This window comes from Lissotriton vulgaris, chromosome 11 (genome assembly GCF_964263255.1).
Source record: "Lissotriton vulgaris chromosome 11, aLisVul1.2, whole genome shotgun sequence".
In the NCBI taxonomy this organism is placed as follows: domain Eukaryota; kingdom Metazoa; phylum Chordata; class Amphibia; order Caudata; family Salamandridae; genus Lissotriton; species Lissotriton vulgaris.
In genome coordinates, this window is record NC_141699.1 from 58,718,066 (window position 1) to 58,735,266 (window position 17,201).

General features: G+C 45.6%; 1 protein-coding gene and 1 long non-coding RNA gene across 4 annotated transcripts in view; both read right to left on the bottom strand.

The window, feature by feature from the left end:
* LOC147678958 (allantoinase, mitochondrial-like) overlaps positions 1–17,201 on the bottom strand; it is a 394,121-nt gene that overhangs the window by 73,262 nt on the left and 303,658 nt on the right. The gene's annotated exons all lie outside the window — the stretch shown is intronic.
* On the bottom strand, positions 6,922–10,672 carry LOC147678959 (uncharacterized). The gene is made up of 2 exons (XR_015300858.1): positions 10,558–10,672; positions 6,922–9,335 (listed from the first exon to the last, which is right to left on the bottom strand). It is a non-coding gene; the product is annotated as an uncharacterized LOC147678959 (long non-coding RNA).

Below are 17,201 nucleotides of genomic sequence, written 5' to 3' on the forward strand. Positions count from 1 at the left end.
AGTCCTTTGTAAGAAATATGCACAGAGATTGGGGCTATCGATAGCCCAATGCACTTAGTTGGGGAATAACAAAAAGTATATGCACTAGCAAATGTACACAGTGCATTAACGAACATTAGAACCCACCTTCAGTGTTCCGGGAGCCTTGGGAGTCTACAGGAGCTCAGGATCAGCAGAATGGTCAGTTGCATTAAGGTGCCTGCAAATGCAGGGGACTGACTCCTTCACCCTAAGAAAGATACTTCAGTTGACCTTGATGCTCCACAGGTCCTTAAAGGAGCCTGTATGGTGCACAGACACACATGATGCTTTGGACAGAGAGGGAGATGAAGGCAGGCCCAGTTGAAGTCAAACAAAGTTCAGAGTGTCCACACGATTGGAGGCCAGTGGTTTCTTGTTCAGAATCTTACCCACATCGAATCTCAGGTCCCGCACCTAGGTAAGCCCTTTTGTACCCACAGGAAAGGGTTGGACAGATTCAGGAGACCCTACCAGGGAAGGGTCAGGCCAGTGAGGAGGTTACTCCCATGCCCTTTGTCCAGTTTCGCCCCATGGCTCCTGCTACTGGTTTGAACTGGACTATGAAATTTGGAAAAGGTGATGGACAGAGTTTCTGAATGATGCAGAATACTCCTACCCAGTCAAGAGATCAGGGCTTGATCCATCACCGTTTTTTAGCTCACTGCACCATCCCAGCTCAGAACCTGGCTATATGCAAATTAGTCTGTTCCTGTCCCAGTGCATGATGGGAACTGGACTATGCACAGGGATACCAAATGCGCCCCTCGTGCAGACTCTCAGGCACTTTGGAAGTGCACCCACAGAGCCACAATACACTAAAAATTGTCTGGGAGGTGGTCACACCTCCCTGTGACAGGATACTTATTGTGCTGCCTTACCCTGCTCGAGCTTGGCTCAGCAGCAGGAGGGCAGAAATGTGTCCCTGGTCGGCAGCAACCATTTTGTGCTATCCGGGTCAAGAAGGCTGGTACCGGCACGACCAGGGACCCCACAAAGCTTGCTTCTGAAGGGTGGAATCTTACCTCCAACACCGGTTACCAGTGTAGAGGTATGATTCCAAGGTATTTGATCATCAAACACAACATGGTTAGTTGCAGACGAGAGAGATTTGGACTGGGACCAGATTTTGTAAAGTGGACGTCCCTGCTGTACTCGACCTCTAGGACTCGAGTCAAGGCTGGGAAATTGATCTCCAGTGCCTATCAGGTGGGGAGAGGATTGCAACAGGGTTGCCCGCTCTCCCTGCTGTTATTTGCTCTGGCCATGGAGCCCCTCGCAGCCAGGCCAGAACGGGTCTTCACCATAGGGGTCTGGAGGTGATGGGCCGGATTCCAGCATATGGCTATACGCTGACAACTTATTATTATTCCTTTGGAACACAAGGGATGACCTTGACGGAGCAGGTGAACTGCTTGCAGCAATGGCAAGAGTATCTGACCTTAGGCTCAACTGGAGGAAGTCATGATTTTTCCAAGCTTAAGCAGTGCATGACAAGCCGCAATTGGAAATGGAACTGTCCTGGGAGTACAGAGGTTTCCTCTATTTGGGAGTTACCATCTACCATGAAAAGGCGGATTTACTGGGAGGTAACATAGGGCAAGCACTCAGCGGAGTGAAGTGGAGTCTCACCTTCTGGGGTCACTGCCCTATCAGTCCTGGGAAGGGTATCTTTGCTGAAAATGGTAACACTACCGAGGCTGCTATATCTATTTGGGTTGTTGACTGTCTGAATCTCAGCTGGAACGTTCAGCTATCTAAAATCGCTAGTGATTTACTTTATATGGGGGATGGGTAGACGAAGAGTGGCTTGGGATACACAAACAAGACCAAAGAGTGCAGGAGGCCTAGCACTGCCGAACTTCGAATACTACTATGTTCATAGACGCAGTTCCTAGCCTGAGAGTATTGTCTAACATAGTGCTCCGATTACCTACATGGAGTGGGGACGAAACCAATGAAGTCAAAGTAATATGTAAATGTTGGGTTAGGAGTCACCAGAGATCTAAAACTAAAAAAACATGCGCCCCTGTAGATACCACTGACCCTCTGCACAGCACTTTCACACAGAGGGGACTGACGAGGTCTAGAAGTCTGGATGGAGGCAGGAGTGACCACCATGGGCATGTTATACGAGGATGAATCTCTACTTCCATTCAATGAATTTAGAGAGCGATATGACATTCCCCAAGGTCATTCTTTACTCTATTATGGCCTCACAAAGGCATTAAAAAAAAACACTGGGGAGTGGGCCTCTCGGAACCACCAACATCGAAAGAATGCCAATATGTGGTGTCAGCCTCTTTCAAAGTGGTTACTTGTTTATATCAATGCCTGAGGAATTAAACGCTGCCTGCACTCACCCAGTTACAAGAAAGTTGTGGAGAGGATTTTGGAACAGGTATTGAGAAAACGTGGGACATACTACTGGAAAGGGCAACAAGGGTTACTAGAAACTCCAGGATCCTATTAATAAATGTTTATTTGCTCCACAGAGCTTACCTCACACCAGCACACATCAACAACCACTTTGGGACACAAACAGCTCTCTGCTCCCTAACGCAGCATTTTTTCACATGTTCTGGGACTGCCCTAAGATCAAGAGCTTCTTGAGAGAAGTGACAACATTAATAGCAGAGATAGCAGAGGAAGAGATACAAGGAACACCAGGATACTGTCTCTTACACTGGTTCCCTCACATCTCCAGGGTCAAAGTAATAAGTAGGTTCCAAGATCTTGCGCTCCTGATAGCCAGAAGAGAGATCACTAGAAATTTGAAGGCCCGGGGTGGACCCGGGTTGGAACAGTGGAAGAAGGGATTTACGAGATGGGCGAGGTAAGATTGGTCAAGGCCAGACGGGGAAAGGGATCCCTAAAAACAGCCAGAGCATGGGAAGCATTGGTGACGCTACTGAAACACCCACCCAACGAAGCTGATGAGGAAGGGAAGGAAGGGGCCTTGGGAAAGGGAAATCAAGTGTGAGCATGAATATACTCTCCCAACACAATCAACATTAGACAATCACCTAACAAATTCACGGAATGAACTTACATAGGGTGAAGACCTATAGAGACACATCATGCTAGGGCACGCCTCGGGGGAAGGAGGGGGGTGGAGAAGGAGTTGGGTAGTTGATTGATTTTATAGGAACAAGAAGTTAAGATTCAGAAGGGTGATACTAGCCAGGCTAATGGATATATAGGGGAAATAGACAGGTCATCTACACCAGGTAGCCCAGAGAAGGTAATAACACAATAATATACTGATGTATGTACATGCCAAATTGTATGATACTATGACCGGCTAAAGCTATTGATACCCTCTATATGCTGTAATTATGAAAAGCTTGAAAAGCTCTATTGTATAATCTGAGTTGTAAGAAGATATGGAAGAAAAGCTTAATAAAAATTTGTTTAAAATATTCTTTTTTTTTTAAAGTACATAGTTGACGTCTCTCGCCCATATAATAGGAATCGGCGCGCATGTAATGAGGAGTTTTTCCAGTTCCAGGAAAAAAATCACTGTTGTCTATTTTGGGGCATATATAGGCATACCTCCATTCCATCTAGTGTGCCATGTACTACTATATATCTACCCGCTACATCTGCTGTTTAGTTGTGCATCTGGAAGGAGTTTTGGGGTGCTAACCACACTAGTACCCCTCTTGCATATGTTGAAAATGCGGAAGCGTATAGTTGCCCTCTCCATTTCTTGTGTAGTTTTTGAATTTTGGGATCTAATAAATTGGTCTCCTGCAAAAATTACTTTTTATGCCCCTTGTCTGTACTCTGTATAGCTTGTGAATGAATTAAGCCCCTTCACGTTCCATGTTATAATCTTAAAGTGCTCCATTGGACTGGTTATCTGCTCCCAGGCCCACCATTTCTGCACTGTGGTCAGTCACCGTCACTGCTGTTAGAAACTCGAAAATTCCCTGCAACATTTTGGCCTCTCCCCCGGGTAAACACTTCAACAGCAATTTGTGTATTCACAATCGTTGTAACCCCCGCATTGCTTCCTCATTTCCCAGAACATCATGCAATACCATTAGGGCTACTTTAGCATCAGAATCACATATTCCATAACACATGGTATCATATCCAACTGCTGTTATAATCTGACTGTAAACTGTCCACAACTGTAACATTGATCCACCTGCCCATCTAAAACACATATACTGCACTCTAAATCATCTGAAATTGAGATTACAGCCAGAGTGGGTTAAAAATGCATCAAGCCACAACCGTAGACCATTCGACACTCCACCTCAGTTCTTGGCCTCCAAGCATATCGCCATACTCTCAACACTCATCCACCAATCTAATGATTCCTCACACTTATACTTAAAAGATACACTGACTGGCACACAAGTTAGGGTAAGAGAGAGATAATAGACTGAAGGTGAGATATAATATAGCAGAGAAAGAGAGAAAACAGTCAAGTAGGTGAAATGAGGAGAAAAAAAAGAGAGAGAGAGAGAGGGCGCGACTCGATCTGTCTTATATTGGCATCCAGCACAACTACCACTTATACGGGCCCTTACATCAGAACTCTATTATCACCCAACTACCGCCTTGGATTCAGTTGCACGGTTCACACTCCAGCTATCGTAGCATACAGATTACCCACACAGGATTGTACTTATGTTATCTTGACTGGAGCCAGTTAAGTGATCATCTAGTTGTGGCGTATCTTCCACAACATCGACTGTACTGGCATCAGAACTGGACGCTGCGACCACCTCCACTAAGGCTCTTGCAGACTCTCGATCAGCCTGTTGTATGAGAAGCTCCACATGGTGTATCCTCGGGCCGCAGCCGCTGGTATCTGCAGGTTCCAAGACCAAAGAGCCATCTTGGTGGACCACTACTCGCTGAGCAGATCGCAACGTTTTTTCGAACTCCTCCCTTCTGCCATTAGTTCTTTTCACTGTTCCAGTGCCTGGTGTATTCGATCTCTCCTTCACCCTGTAGATGGTCCTGGCTTCTCCACGAACTTCTATCCAATTCATGTCACCTCTGGTGTAGTGAAAAATGTGCTAGTTCGTTATGCATCACCTTTGGTTTAGCAGGATGTAGTAGCGCATATTGTAGAGCATATTGTGGGCCCATCACCCTGAGTTTCTGCTTCACCCCACCGAAGGATGCCCTTTGTTTTTGAGTTTGAGGTGTATAATCCGGAAAGATGTGGATTACATGGTTCTCGTAGGTGGGGGTCAAACTCCTGGCGTGCAGGTCTTAGTAGGCAGTCTCTGTCTCTATAATTGAGTACTTTGGCAATAAGGGTCCAGGAAGGAGCTCCCATGGGTGTCTTTGGCATGAGTGCTCAGTGAACCCTGTCGATCACAGAAAAGGCTGACAATTGTATAGTTGGGAGGGTGTTCCTGTCCCATTGTTCCAGGAATAGTTCCAGGGTTCTGACCTTGGTGCCCTCCAGGAACCCCACAAGTCTGAGTTTGCCTCGTCGCGACCACCCTTCAGCGTCTTCTGGCCTGTGCTCCAAGTCTGCAAGGGTTGTTTTTAGTGTGGAGACTTCTGTTTCCACTTTGACTACGTTCTGTTCTGTGGCCAGGGATCTCTCGTCAACCGTGCGGAGGTTGACCCTAAGTAATCCGATGTCCAGAGACATTGGGTCAAATTTGGACTGGACCGCCGTACTTGAGGCTTGTATGGCTACGAGGATTTGAGCCCCCGAGGGCCCTGGATGTATATTTTCATATTCTGAAGTGGGGGCCTCTTGCAGGTGATCCAGTTTCGATGAGCCTCCCTGTGCAGTGAACTGATCCTTCTTAGTTTGTTGTGCCTCTCTTTGCAGCCCTGTTGCGTCCACTGGCCCCCCGTACACCCACCGGTCCAGCTGTTTAACCGGGGGCGTACTGGACAATGGCTCATCTCACTCTTGGCTGCAGCAGTCTCTCGCCCCGTTCAACTGCTTCTATATGCAGCGGGTGATGACTGCGCTTGCACGCAAGGCCCCGATGCAGGTCGCCACTTCAGACACATGCCGCACTCACATGCATGGTTTCTTGGTTCTCATTTCACGATAGCGGTCGGCTATTCTTCCGCAGGTTCACGCCCTCTGTGTTATTGAGGCTTAGGGCAACCATGCTGGCATGTGGCAGCTGGGCTGGCAGGGTATTATTTTGGATTATTCAACGGGCAGGACGCAAAGCTCTTTAAATTGCATCCACTCAGGCCACCATCCTGGCCATCTGTTATGGCTGGATTTTCTGTTTAGATGGGATCAGCCCCCAGGGGCCCCTATGACCCAGCCAAAACGTACTCACCTTCCCTCCTCAGATCGTATTCACAATGGATAGATTTACAGATATATATACAGGTCGCACCTAAGGATGGGGAATGATAATATACATGTAGGAATTTTCTACAATATCTTATTCACATCAGTTGGTCTCGCGGCCACCCCGACCCAGACCGGTCTACCCTAGGGCAGATATTGCGCACAATCCGGTGCGACTACACATGGGCCTGCAGAACCCAATGCTCCCGTTTCCAAACGACCAACAATCCTGTCGATCTCCACGCTAGTTCGACCCCCTAGCGCTCTCACTTATTCAAGCCACAATCCTGTGGGTATCGGCACTGGTAGTCCTCCCCAGTGTTCTCACTAACGCCGTATATCAACGACGACCACATTCCTATGAACAGTTATCGGGACCAAGTCTCAGTTACCTACCTGGGGTAAAACTATAATAATAATAACTTTGAATATAGTTCCAAATTGTATAGTGTACTCCCTGCTCTTGACATCACAGGTCCACTCACTCCCTCTTTATTTGATCACCATTTACCTGATCGGGATTTCTCATCCGTTCACATAAACAACTCTCAACTAGGAATGTAGTTTACCAGGATTGAACATGAACACCAGGTACACAATAATTCTATAAGAATTAGGGTATTTATTAACAATAGACACCAATCACATTACTATGCAACAGACATTCTGCAAAGAAAAGGTAAAGATTAGAGTGCACATTCTATTAAAGTTTAGACAGAGGTCACCTTATTAGTGGGAAGTCTGGACTCGGCAGTCATCTAGGTTCCCTTCTCGTCTCTGTATCCTGGCTCGCCTTGCAGTCACACCCCAGCCGTCACAAGTACACGTCTGCACCGCTAGGCTCAACCTCGTCTGCTTCCCTTCAGGACACCGGAACCTTGCTGATTATTAGCTACCGTCTCTCTCTCTCTCTCTGTCAGTGCGCTCCGCGCTGCTTCTCGTTCAGTCTTTCTCAGAGAGTTTCGGTCTTAAATCTTTCTCCGACTTCAAAGATGGCGACTTGTCCACCATGAGATGAATAATGGCAGAGATGCTAACGGCTAGATGCCGCCTACGGACTAACTGACAAACTGACTAACACCTTCGCTAATATCAAAGCCCGTTCCTTCATGGAAATTCACGGCCAGTAACCTGCCGCCCACCAAATTCTTGTACTTCCCCGTACCAAGGACACTTTCCCAGCCGGCCGGCCTGAAGTTGTGTCTTCGGAGTGGAGAAAAATACATTCCTTCGATAAGGGTCAGCCTGAACCAGTTCTCTCCAAGCGAACAACAGCTTGAAACTAAAACATTACACTTCACCTAGAAAGCCTTCTCGAGCTACCGGGCAGAAAGCAAAATGGAGTCTGTCTCGTTTAAGGCCTACGGAGCCCACAATATGCATAGCTCCATAGATAATAGCCCAGCATGTTAGTAAATGAGCAAATCATAACTAATACTTATATATCTATCCCCTAACTTAAATTCATAAGCCTTACTTTAAGGAAAATGGTACGAAAATGCCCTAATATATGTAAGACAGGGTCCCTGTCTATCGGCCTAATCCCTATGCTATGGGGGTGATAGGCTGGAGTCACTCTCCATCATTCTCCTTCTCCAAAGAGCTAGCAAAAAGGCAGCCATTACATTACACCCCTTGACTCCAGTCTATTAACCACAAACTAAATGGAACTAACATCGGTAGAAGAATAATATGAAACAAAACTAACTGATCTACGACCCTTACTAAGTCTAAAGAATTGCAGCAGGGAAGGGATGCACTGACTCAAGCAACAAATAGCTATTAGGACACAAATAGCGACAATAATCCCCCCTAAAATCTGTCGTAAGGAATGCATGTCAGGGAGCCAATTAAAAAGCCAGTCAAAGAAACCCTGATCTATATGTTGTCTAATTTCTGCAGTCAAGTCATGGAGTTTGTCAATATGGGATTGGATAGCTTTAGAATGGTCAGACAAATTAAAACAGCATAGACCTTCAAAATCAGAACATTCATGTCCATGTTTCAACAAGAGATAATCAATAGCGGCCCTATTCTGCAAAATAGCTCGACGTTCACCTTGGGCGTCTAATAAGAGATCAGATAAAACAGTAGACGTTTGGTTAATGGACTTAACCATCCAGCAGGCCATTTTGCCGATTGTTTTGGCATTATAAACGGCCAATGCAGGCACTCCAATAATAGAAAAAGCTAAACCAAGGTACTCTGATCTAGAATAGAGATGAACAGAGGAATCACAATCTTCATGCAATGACATTGAATCACGTACAATACGGGAATGTGAAGTAGGATGTGAAGAAAACATTAACAAACTCAATCTAGTGATGGCACATGGGCCACCAGAAATATTCGCAGGAATATAGGGCCAAGATGAATTCCCACAGGAAAAGAGCCATCCAGCTGGTGATAGCATTGAACGATAATGGCTAGTGGCTACTAATAATCGTTTACATGTCATATTATTTTTAACTGAAAGACATGAATTCGGAAGTCTCTTTGAACATAACAAACGTTGATGAGCTGAAAAGGAAGTAGCGGCTCGGAGCTTAAGCTTCAAGCACTCAGTAATAGCTTTTGGGTCGCAAGTCATGATAAAGCATAGGTCTCCAGGGGTAATATTAAAAGTAGTAATACGGGAATGAATAGGGACATCAAGATCTGGAAGAGCAGTACATGAGGGACAGAATTCATGGGCCGCGAAGTCGCCCAGAATAACATTAGGTCGAGCATTAGATATATTAAAAATATGACGTAGAGTTTCGGTGGATGCAGGGACAGCAACCAAACAGGTCGCTAAAATGTCAGTGACGGACTTCATGGGGGTAAGGCAGAAATGTGGAGAGTTCGTCACCCGCTTGGCGAGTGTAATCCAAAAGTTAGTTGACGACATCCACGCAGACCGCGGGGCTCGTATTATCCCATCAACCGGCGTCGGTAGATCCTCTCCTCTCCCGGCGTAACAGGCCAAAAGGAGTCCAGCGCCGACACATCCTGCAGCAGCAATCCAAAGAATGATCTGAAACAATAGAAACACAGGCCTTAATCATTCTCGTAAGTAACATTTATCAGCTGGGACAGCTTCCCAGCCATCTTTCCCTGGCTTCATCACCAAAACGGTGTTGTCATGACCGGTCGCAATAATATCAGCCTGTTCAGGAGGATTTTTAGGCGATTGCACCCATATCTTAGCTCCAGGAAGATCAGACGATCCGAAGCCTTTTTGTCCTCGCACAGTTAGCAACGTTGGGGCAGAGCCTTTTTTGATCTCACCACTGAAGACAGGCATAATCAGTAATTGAGCAACACGGTCAGACTTTTTGATGAACAAATCCGTCTCACTGCTATTAAGCAGGAGAACCTTAATCTCTCCCTGATAATCACTGTCAATTACTCCTCCGAGCACTTGTACACCTTTCAGGGCCAGGCCAGATCTAGGGGCAATTAATCCAAAGCTACCGGCAGGTATACAGACACCAATGCCAGTTTCAACAATGATTCGATCCTTTCCTGGGAATTTAGCATCATTTAAAGCATGCAGGTCGAGGCCTGCAGAACCAGGGGTAGCTCTACATGGAGCCAGAGCACCGGGGGTAATTTCCCAATACATAACAGTATTTGATATAGAATTCGGTTTCGCATCAACATGTGGAGGAAACAAACGCATTAAAGGAGATTCAGCATGCAACAAAGGACGATTATTTAAAATTAACAAAGCTTGAAGTAGGACATCTCTCCACTGGCTGTAACGGTCATCAGTCAACTTGCGCAACTGTTCTTTCAACAAGCCATTCATTCTCTCAATCAATCCTGAAGCTTGTGGGTAATATGGAATATGAAACACCCAATCAATATTATTTTCCGTACAGAATTCTTGCACCAATCTTCCACGAAAGTGGGATGAGTTATCTGATTGAATTTGGAATGGGACACCATAGTACAGAATAATTAGCTCCAGGGTTTTAATTGTATTCACTTGGGTAGCATTCTTGCAAGGGAAAGCGACCAAAAGGCCACTATAAGTATCAACCACTGTGCAAATATATTGACAATTTCTGCTCATAGGGAGCGGACCAATGTAATCAATCTGCCAAATTTGGGCGGGCAATTTACCTCGATGTAAGTGACCTCGAACAATCTGAGGCACCTCTTTTTTCCTAGAATGCTGACAAATGGGACAATGTAGAATGACATCTTTTATTAAAGAAAAAGGAATATGAATCCCTCTATCGGCAGCCCACCTGCTAGTGGCTTTCTCTCCAAAATGTCCTGCTTTCTGATGGGCCCACTTCGCCAATCCCGCCAAATCAGAATCCTGCATGTCAACCACTGCCTCAGAAATTTTAGACTGTTCATCTGCAATATTATGGAAAAATTTGTCAAGGCAGTCAATTGGAGCATGAGCATCCATGTGAAAGATTGTTACAGTACTCTGCGGGAGCAACTCCCAAATTTCTTGCCACAGCTCCTTGCCCCACAGTTCCTTCGAATGCAATTCCCAATTATGAGAATGCCAAGTTGGCAACCACACCGCTAGTCCATTTGCAGTGGACCAGGAATCAGTGAAAATATGACATGTACCAGGTAGTTCCTGTTTCAAAACTTGGTAAACTGCATAGAGTTCTGCATATTGACTACTCTTACCGTCTCCAGTTGTGCTTAATAATTTCTGTGTGATCGGGTTATAAGAGACAGCTTTCCAATGTCTTTTGTCACCAATGAATTTCGCAGAACCATCCGTAAACCACACATGTTTTCTATCCTCCGCGGACAGATCATCAAATGATTTACCCCACGTCACGGGAGACTCCTGCACTACGGGCACCGAACACTCACTTTCAATCTCATTGGAGGGCGCCTGCGCCACTCGCTCATGTAAAACCGCCACACCTTTCGGACCCACACGTGCCCTGTCCTGAATGTACCATTTCCATTTAATCACACTAGCCTCCTGAGCATGTCCAATTCGATGGGATTTAGGTGAACTCAAAACCCACTGCATAATGGGAATTTCGGGCCTTAAAATCACAGCATGGCCTAAGGTCAATTGCTCGGTATCCACCAGAGCCCAATAACAAGCAAGCAACTGTTTTTCAAAAGGTGAGTAACGCTCACCAGCCTCAGGTAACTTTTTAGTCCAAAAACCCAATGGCACTTTATGTCTGCCCTGCTTTTGCCACAAACTCCAATTGGCATACAGGCCTTCCACAGACACATTCAAATCCACATCACCTTCACTCACAGGCCACAAATCCAGAGCATACTGAATAGCTTCTTTAGCCGAATTAAAAGCAGTCTGTTGAGGTTCACCCCATTCAAACGCATTCTTCTTACGAGTGACTCGATACAGTGGAGCTAAAATGTGACTCAAATGGGGAATATGCTGACGCCAAAATCCAAACAAACCAATAAAGCATTGAGCTTCTTTCCTGTTCCTGGGAACAGCAAAATCAAGTATTTTTCGTTTAACCTGTGGAATCACTTCTCTGTGACCCTCATGCCAATTGATTCCTAAAAATTTCACAGCTTGGGATGGAGTTTGTAATTTGTCAGGATTAATTTCCCAGCCTTTCGCTCGCAAACAGTCAATGATCTGATCTAAATGGGACTGCACCTGGTCTTGCGTTTCACCTTGAATCAAAATGTCGTCAATATAATGACAAACCTGAACTTGTGGATTCGTGGGCACTTCAGACAAATGTTCCGCCACCAGCCGGTGACAGATCGTAGGACTATGTACATAGCCTTGAGGAAGACTCCGGAACGTCATTTGACGTCCATTCCATGTGAAACTGAATTGTTCTTGACATTCGGGGGCAATCGGAATTGAAAAGAATGCATTAGCAATATCAATGGAAGCATACCACGTACCTGGATGCTTTTGAATTCTCTCAATCAGTGTGACGATGTCAGGCACTGCAACAGTCAATTTAGGCGTATTTGTATTCAATTCTCGATAATCAACAGTCATGCGCCAAGAATTATCACTTTTGCGCACGGGCCAAACGGGATTATTCCAAGCAGATGTGACCGGAGTAATGACTCCTGCGTCAACCAAATCCTGAATCGTAGCGGTAATTTCTTCATGACCACCTGGGATGCGATATTGCTTTTGAGAAATCACTTTCGTTGCTAAAGGTATTTTAATAGGTGGCATGCGTAAACGGCCAACCCGTACGGGTCTGGTCGAAATGTACTGTCGTGTACCAAATTGATAGTATCCATCATCCAAATGCAAAGTCATACCTTTCAAAATGTCAATTCCAATAATGTATTCCAAAAGTGGCACAACCAACACAGAGTATTCTCTACGAGGGATTCTACCAATTTTAATTTCGAGTGCAGTCTGAACCGCGGGTGTCTCTTTACCACCCAGACCAGTAATCGTAAAGGACTGTCCATGAAACTTTCTCGATTTACCATGAATTAAAGTGGCCTCCGCCCCAGTATCAACTAATGCTCGGGCCCTTTGGATATTACGATGTTTCCAAAAAATCTCAATATCTACATAGGGTCTGTAATCTCTGTGGGCCCACTTGCGTACCGGAGCTTGACCTATTTCCTAGTAATTTTTCCTGCGCTCTGTCAACCAAGACAAATCAGGGTAAATACTCTCGGTTTTCTTTGGTATTAGAATGTCTTGTTCATATCCGTCTCCAGTACGAAACGGATTAGTGTCAGGCTCAAAAAGTTGTGAATTACGGTCAGAGAGTCTGTTACGATCCTCCCTCTTTCGTACGTCAGGGGAATAACTCCTTGCATCTCGTCGTCTGTTAGAAACACGATCATCACTTCCTCTTTCACGATCATCCTCTCTCCCCCTTCCATCATTACGACGAGGGGATCCATCACGTTCATAGCGCCGATCATCACGGCGATCAGAATTCACACGTCGTCTCTCGTCACCACTGTCATCCGAACCACGATCATACTCATTCTTTCGCACACGACGGGCACCCTCCTTTCGATCCAGACCACGCTTACGAAACATGTCCCATAAGCGATTATTAGGTTCACCATCAATGTCTTCCTTTTTGACACCATCAGCAATGAGAGCAAGGAACATGTCACGTCTAGAGAACTTATAGTCACCACCAGTACGACCCTCAGGCCGAGATTGTCTTTCAGGTTTAAACCATTCACCCAGCTCACCAAGCTGACGAACAGATTCAAGCACAACAGACAAAGGGTTGCCAGTTTGGTTAATCAATAATGTCATCATGGCCTGCTTGTAAGCAACAGGAGAAGAACGTATAATGCGATTACGCACAGAAGATGTTAAAAGACCATCCAAAAGTTTATCAGCAGTACTAAGAAAGATAGCCGTTTTCATGACTTCCTCTTTTAAACGTTGCGACGCATCGCGCAGAGTGTACCACGGTTTCTCATCAGTAGGCCAATCAGATTCAGTTGGATATTTATGATTACAGCCGTCGGACGCAAGCTGGAGCAAAGAAATTTGACCAGCACCATTATAATTCCGAAAATGATCCTGAATCGTAGAATCAGAACTCAAAGAGCAAAATCATAAGCAATCAACAACATCGAGCATAATACCGGCAGCGCCAAGTTCATAAAGACGCACCATCCAGGTAAGCAAGGCCTCACCAGGCCGTTGTCGAAATCGTTGCAAAATGTCACTAACCTCCTGTTGAGTAAAGTCTTCAATACAATCAAGAGCAATACCACCCGGATTACCAGGGGCCTGTTGTAACTTTCGTCGAAAAATCGGGTGAGCAGAAACTGCAGGAAGAGCTTCCGAGGAAGCCCGCATCTTAGATTTAGTAGCACAATCAGTGCAAGCCACGTCATCCGAACGGGAAGAACGAGCACGGTCGTGTCGGGACCCATATCAATACACGAAGCAGATTTACAATCACGTCCGGAGCGAGAAGACTCGCGCTTATCACCCTCCTCTGCCGAGGAGTCAGAAGTATGAGAATCCCAGATATTACCGTCCCACTCATCGGGGTTCCAATCCATTCCAGCTTTCGCTACAACCATACGCACTTTGCGTGTAGATACACGACCACGACGATGTTTATACTTATATCGTGCAATACGGACCGCAGCTCTTTTAGCAATGGTCTGATATGTCTCAAGTTTGTCGGCAAGCAATTTATTTTGACAACGCAACAGAGTATGTGCATTTTGTAATTCAACACACTGTCCTTCCATATCTTTAAACCGCTTCTGTAGCTGAACAAACTTCTCATGCAATATTCTGTATGCATTAAGAACAATCCACCCTCTGCGTCCTAAAATAGGAAGCTCATCACCCTTCACTACTGGCGCTTTCTGCAAGCACGATACCACATCGGCAGGCTCCGCCTGCTCCAAGCATGAAGACCAATTTTCACTCAAACCAGTAGAATCAGCCCACTCACGGGCCAAGGCCTCGTAAGGGGTACATTCCCAGCCGGGAATCTGAATCGGTAATTTGAAAACCGACGATGATTTTTTCGCAAACATAATGACACACAAAAAATTATATACACAATTATAAACAAAATTAATACGTATAAGCCGAGCGCAAACCAACAAGATTAAAACAACACAATGCACACAGGCTTCGTAAACAGTTCGTGACGCCAGATGTTATGGCTGGATTTTCTGTTTAGATGGGATCAGCCCCCAGGGGCCCCTATGACCCAGCCAAAACGTACTCACCTTCCCTCCTCAGATCGTATTCACAATGGATAGATTTACAGATATATATACAGGTCGCACCTAAGGATGGGGAATGATAATATACATGTAGGAATTTTCTACAATATCTTATTCACATCAGTTGGTCTCGCGGCCACCCCGACCCAGACCGGTCTACCCTAGGGCAGATATTGCGCACAATCCGGTGCGACTACACATGGGCCTGCAGAACCCAATGCTCCCGTTTCCAAACGACCAACAATCCTGTCGATCTCCACGCTAGTTCGACCCCCTAGCGCTCTCACTTATTCAAGCCACAATCCTGTGGGTATCGGCACTGGTAGTCCTCCCCAGTGTTCTCACTAACGCCGTATATCAACGACGACCACATTCCTATGAACAGTTATCGGGACCAAGTCTCAGTTACCTACCCGGGGTAAAACTATAATAATAATAACTTTGAATATAGTTCCAAATTGTATAGTGTACTCCCTGCTCTTGACATCACAGGTCCACTCACTCCCTCTTTATTTGATCACCATTTACCTGATCGGGATTTCTCATCCGTTCACATAAACAACTCTCAACTAGGAATGTAGTTTACCAGGATTGAACATGAACACCAGGTACACAATAATTCTATAAGAATTAGGGTATTTATTAACAATAGACACCAATCACATTACTATGCAACAGACATTCTGCAAAGAAAAGGTAAAGATTAGAGTGCACATTCTATTAAAGTTTAGACAGAGGTCACCTTATTAGTGGGAAGTCTGGACTCGGCAGTCATCTAGGTTCCCTTCTCGTCTCTGTATCCTGGCTCGCCTTGCAGTCACACCCCAGCCGTCACAAGTACACGTCTGCACCGCTAGGCTCAACCTCGTCTGCTTCCCTTCAGGACACCGGAACCTTGCTGATTATTAGCTACCGTCTCTCTCTCTCTCTCTCTCTGTCAGTGCGCTCCGCGCTGCTTCTCGTTCAGTCTTTCTCAGAGAGTTTCGGTCTTAAATCTTTCTCCGACTTCAAAGATGGCGACTTGTCCACCATGAGATGAATAATGGCAGAGATGCTAACGGCTAGATGCCGCCTACGGACTAACTGACAAACTGACTAACACCTTCGCTAATATCAAAGCCCGTTCCTTCATGGAAATTCACGGCCAGTAACCTGCCGCCCACCAAATTCTTGCACCTCCCCGTACCAAGGACACTTTCCCAGCCGGCCGGCCTGAAGTTGTGTCTTCGGAGTGGAGAAAAATACATTCCTTCGATAAGGGTCAGCCTGAACCGGTTCTCTCCAAGCGAACAACAGCTTGAAACTAAAACATTACACTTCACCTAGAAAGCCTTCTCGAGCTACCGGGCAGAAAGCAAAATGGAGTCTGTCTCGTTTAAGGCCTACGGAGCCCACAATATGCATAGCTCCATAGATAATAGCCCAGCATGTTAGTAAATGAGCAAATCATAACTAATACTTATATATCTATCCCCTAACTTAAATTCATAAGCCTTACTTTAAGGAAAATGGTACGAAAATGCCCTAATATATGTAAGACAGGGTCCCTGTCTATCGACCTAATCCCTATGCTATGGGGGTGATAGGCTGGAGTCACTCTCCATCATTCTCCTTCTCCAAAGAGCTAGCAAAAAGGCAGCCATTACACCATCACAGTCCGATTCATATGGCAAATATTTGGAAAATCCCCTGCCTAGCCAGAGTTTGTTTTATCAAGACAAACTCAAGCCTTATTTGTGCTGGTAAGGTAAATCTCGGCAGGCGGAATATGTACTTGTACATCCTTATGAGGATGTACAAGCACATATTCCATCTGCCGAGATTAATTTTACCAGCACAATGAAGGCCCTGGATTGCTGCCAATTAGGTTCCCAGGGACTCTGTTCTTTCCCAAAAAATTACCTTTGTACCCACAATTGGCTCCTCTCTGACCACAGGTAAACCCCTTGTAAAAGGTACCAGGGGTACCAAGAGTACTGTGACCAGGGAAGGCCTCCAAGGGCTGCATCACCTATTGTGCCACCCTTAGGGACCCTGCATCATAACACCCACACACTGCCAGCTGCAGGCTGCATGTTTTGGAGCAGAGAAAAGTGAAGAGTTGACATGGCACACATCCCTGTGTGCTATGCCTGCCACCCACTGCCTGTGGCCTAGGTAAGTCACTCCTCTAGCAGGGTGCACTAGAGCACAGGTGATGGTACAGTTACAAAAGCAC